At 33.4% G+C, this 4,607-nt stretch overlaps 1 long non-coding RNA gene across 2 annotated transcripts; it reads left to right on the forward strand.

Annotated features, from left to right (window-relative positions):
* Positions 1-2,900: 2,900 nt before the first annotated feature.
* On the forward strand, positions 2,901-3,709 carry LOC140965130 (uncharacterized). Of its 2 annotated transcripts, none has more exons than XR_012172975.1 (2): positions 2,901-3,344; positions 3,380-3,709. It is a non-coding gene; the product is annotated as an uncharacterized lncRNA (long non-coding RNA). The 2 variants fall into 2 exon arrangements; XR_012172976.1 differs by having other exon boundaries at positions 3,415-3,709.
* Positions 3,710-4,607: the final 898 nt, after the last annotated feature.

Raw genomic sequence — 4,607 nt, forward strand, 5'->3', positions numbered from 1 at the left:
TTTTTCTTCTGTTTTGGAGCTTGGAAAAATATGGAGGACTTTTAGAGCTTCGTGCTGATAACGTGTTGTGAAAAAATAAAAATTTACGGTAAAAAGTAAAAATCTCAAACTCTCAAAATTATCACACTACACACTTTATAATATTTTTCTCTCAACTCAATTGTGATTTTCTTCACAAATGAGAGATCTATTTATAGAAAATTTTTACAAATAATCCAAAAATAAATTACATCATTACCTTCATCATCACACACAAATTTCAATATTCAACACCTAATTTTACCTAATTTTCAACATTCAAATATTCAACATTCAAATATTCAATACACACATTTTAAATATTATTTTTCAACATTATTATTATTTTGATGATTTATTATTTTTATTCTTCTGAAATTATAACTTTTTGAAAAAAGAAATATATCATCGGAAGTATTTGTTTAACATAAAAATAATAAAATTATATGTATCATATTTAGATGTTATGAGCATGTGTTGTAACACTCATTCACAATGTGACGTCTACTCATTTTTAAAAGTGCGGAATTTTTATTTTTTATTTTTAAATAATGCTCGCATTTTCGAAATAACATTTAAAAATGATATTAAATATTTGAGAGTAAAAATATCGTAGTTTAAAATAACCAAACTCATCCAAAATCATACGTAAACATGAACAAATAAAAATCTTAAAATCATCAACGTATGAAAATATTCATCTCCTCTCAATCTCATAAATCGTAATGCGGAAAACATGTGGTCACCAGGTCTGCCTACTCAGAGTTCGGCACCTCCAGTCTCCTCATCATTAAGCTCCCCTGCATCACACATGCCTAGTGAGTCTAAAGACTCAACATACCTGTATCAGTAATAACAAGTACATATACGTAGCACACAACAATGAAAAATATCATACTCAACATATCTTTCATGAACTTAAAAGCATTCGTGTCTGCAGTAAAAATCATGTACGTAAACGTGTCCTTTCAAAACATGGTAATAATCATATCATGTATCATTGTATCAGCATATACGTGTTAAATCATCTCATCTCATGTCATCATAAACGTACACATTTTCTTTTAATTGAATTCGGTTCATTAGTTGTGACTTTCGTTGTAACGTCCCGAAAAATTGAAGGTCCACGTGAACCACATGCATGCAAGTTATTAAATTTCTTTTGTATTTTATTAAATTATTTTCAAGAATTAAATGCATGTTTATTTTATGAATTTGTGTTTAATTATTTTATGCATTTTATGCACAATTATTGCATGATAGGATTTATTTCATGAAATTTTAAAGGTTCATGCATTAAAGATTTTTAAGTTGCAGTTCACCTTCGAACGAGGAACGGAGACCGGAGAATTTTCAGGAAAATTATTTTATAAAATGATTGATTTTTATTAACTAAAATAAGGTGTTTTTAAGAATATTTTTTTCAAAATTTGGATTTTATTGGGTATTTTTACCTGCAAGATTTTATTTTTATTCGATACGCAAATTTTATCGAATCGGGGACTTTTTGAGAGTTCGGCTAATATTTTCAAAATTTTTTCAACACGAAATATTTTTTCGGGAGTGTGTGTGAATTTAACGAGTCAAATTTTAAGCTCATCGGGCTTAAATATTCTTTTAAACCTTTAATTATCAAGGTTAGAGCCCATTAACTTTTTTAATTGCAATCTCATTTAAGCCTAATAAAATCCCTTAATCTCCCGTAACCCCCACAGCCGATATATGTCCCTCTCCTTTCAGAATTCCCACGGTTTCAGAGGGAAAAAGAATCAGCTGAAGGCCACGGCTTAGCTTGTTCTTCCATCGAATTTTCTCCGGCGCATCCCTCTTCTCGTTTTTGATCTTCAAACTCATAAGGCACGCATTTGTATCATTCTTTATGCATCATACACGATATATGCATGCTGTTATGTGTTTATTTGTTTGTGAAACTATTGATCCAAGCGTGAGCATGGTTGGTTTTCGGTTTTTGCATGTATCTTTGCATTCCATGCTATGCTACTCATGTTTTTATTAATTGAGGTGCAAGGGGATGCGGTTTTGGGCTGTACAGGTTCTAATGTTGGTGTCACGATGGAGCCTTGGAGTGAAAAGGGTTCGGTGTTGCTGTAGGAGGAGAGATCGAGAGGTGGTGTCTTGGTTTTTGCTCGTATGGCAAGATAGATAGAGTTGGGGGTGCTGCGATGTATGGGTTCGAACCAAGCTGGGTTTCAGACCATGTAGAGTCTAGTAAGATGGTAGAGATGAGTCATGGGTGTTTGGTTGAAGGAGAAGCTAGACCCTTGGATGTATAGCGTGAATGGAGATGAATGTGTTAGTTTTCGGTGAGCTTTGCAAGTGGTTGGTGCAGCGGGATTTGTGAATTGGTTTGACTTAGTTTAGAAAGTTCATTAGGGTCCTAATGGTGAGTCTTAAGGCTGGACATGTGGTGGCATAGGGGAGGACCGAATGTTCAAAAATTAGGAGCCATGGGTAGGTTGTTGATTTGCACAAATGGGGGGTGGCCGAGATTTTAAGGAATACAGCATGTAATGGCTGAAGATTTAGGGAATTAAAGGACTTAATTTAGTGGTAATGGTTTAGAAGGAGTGGTATAAATTATGGTTCAAGTGGGGAAAAATTTTGGTTAAGTTTTGAGTCGATTCGGGTTAAAATCGGGACTCTGGTCCAAGTTTTAAAACGAATCGGTTAAGTTGTGAATTTGGCTCGAGTTTACGTCTAAGAATGCTTTTAAATATGTTTTGGGACATTTTAAGGAGTTTGGTAAGCTTCGGGTAAATTTTAGAGGTCCAGGGGTGAAACGATAAATTTCGGGTTTCCAGAGACAAAATGGTTATTTTGCACCCGGGGTGAGATTTTGGTCCTATCAGTGCCATGAGCACAAATATATGATATTTTAAATGTTTATGCATCTGTTTACGATTTTACGCAATTATGATAAATACGTTGTATGCTTGGTTTAAAGGAAAAGTTACGCATATGCATGTTTTTATTAAGTGATGAAAATGATAATATTTTTGAAGGATGGGAATTGGCTGTGACTGACGATGTATATGTATACGATGACATGAGATATGATGAGCTGAGACCTGGGCTCAGTGGGCGGGTAATGTTGTCGCTGATGTCCCCCGCCGTCGGGTACCACGGTTTTTATAGATGGATCCATCGATAGAGCTGATACTAAAGTCACAACTAATGAACTGAATTCAATTAAAAGAAAATGTTTAAGTTTATGATGACACGATGAGCTGTTTTGACACGTATATGATGATATGAGATGACATTATTTGACACGACATGATTTTATACGACACGTTTATGTTCATGTGTTAAAGTGCAGGAAAGGTATGTTGGCATTAAGCTTTTAAAATTCTTGAAAGATATGTTGGCATTAAGCTTTTTAAGTTCATGAAAGATATGTTGAGTATGATATTTTTCACTGTTGTGTGTCTGTATATGTACTTGTTATTCCTGGTACAGGTGTGCTGAGTCTTTAGACTCACTAGGCGTGTGTGATGCAGGTGAGATTTATGATAAGGAGACAGGAGGTGCCGAACTCTGAGTAGGCAGTCCTGGTTCAGTGACATGACCCGAGGACCACATGTTTTCCGCATTATGATTTATGAAATTGAGAGGAGATGAACATTTTCTTACGATGATGATTTTATTCGTTTATGTTTACGTATGATTTTGAATGAGTTTGATTATTTTAAACCGCGCTATTTTTATGTTAAAATAAATATGATTATTATAAATGTTATTTCGAAAATGTAAGCTTTATAAAAAAAAAATATTTCCGCATTTTAAAACGAGTAGACGTTACAGTTGGTATCATAGCAAGGGTCCTGTATAGGGTTGTGCTACCGCCAGCTTCTGCCGCTCATTCTTCAAGCCTCAAGTCTGTAAGTTGTATGGTATTACATGTTTTAAATGTTTTAATGCTATCACCTGCATGTTTACATGATATATGCTTACAATACATATTTATCGCTCGCTATGTTTTGAGATTTAATGTTTTAAAAAATTTTATGCATCTTATGACATGAAACGAGAAATTATATGATTTTCATGCATACTGTTTTTGTGGTGGAATTGGACATGAATAAGAATTATACTATTGGGCATTAGGAAAGGTTGAAAATGATTTGACTATATTAATTTTTGGGTTAGTAGTACTGATGTTCTACTTATGGGTTGTAAGTTAATCTTGAAAATTATGAATGCTTTTGGGGCCTGTAAGTTTTCTAAAGAAATTAATATACTGATGATTCCTGAGTACTAGTGAATTAAATTTTGAGAATTTAATGTAAGAAATAATGATTCAAAGACTACGACGATCCTTGGAAGTATAAAACGTAGAATTTATTTAAGATACAAGCTCTACCTAATTGGATTTAAGGATTGAATTGCATGAATTGAGAATTTTAATGATCTAGTTGTAATAACCAATAATTTGAGGACCTAAGTGAAAAATTAAATACTAAGGGACTATTTTCGAACTTATCGAATTTTGGGATTAAATTCTGAGTTTCGAGAATTTTAAGGTCTAATGAGGCTAAAATCGAAAAATATATTATGAGGACAAGAAT

Source organism: Primulina huaijiensis, chromosome 18 (assembly GCF_012295235.1).
Source record: "Primulina huaijiensis isolate GDHJ02 chromosome 18, ASM1229523v2, whole genome shotgun sequence".
Classification (NCBI taxonomy): Eukaryota; Viridiplantae; Streptophyta; class Magnoliopsida; order Lamiales; family Gesneriaceae; genus Primulina; species Primulina huaijiensis.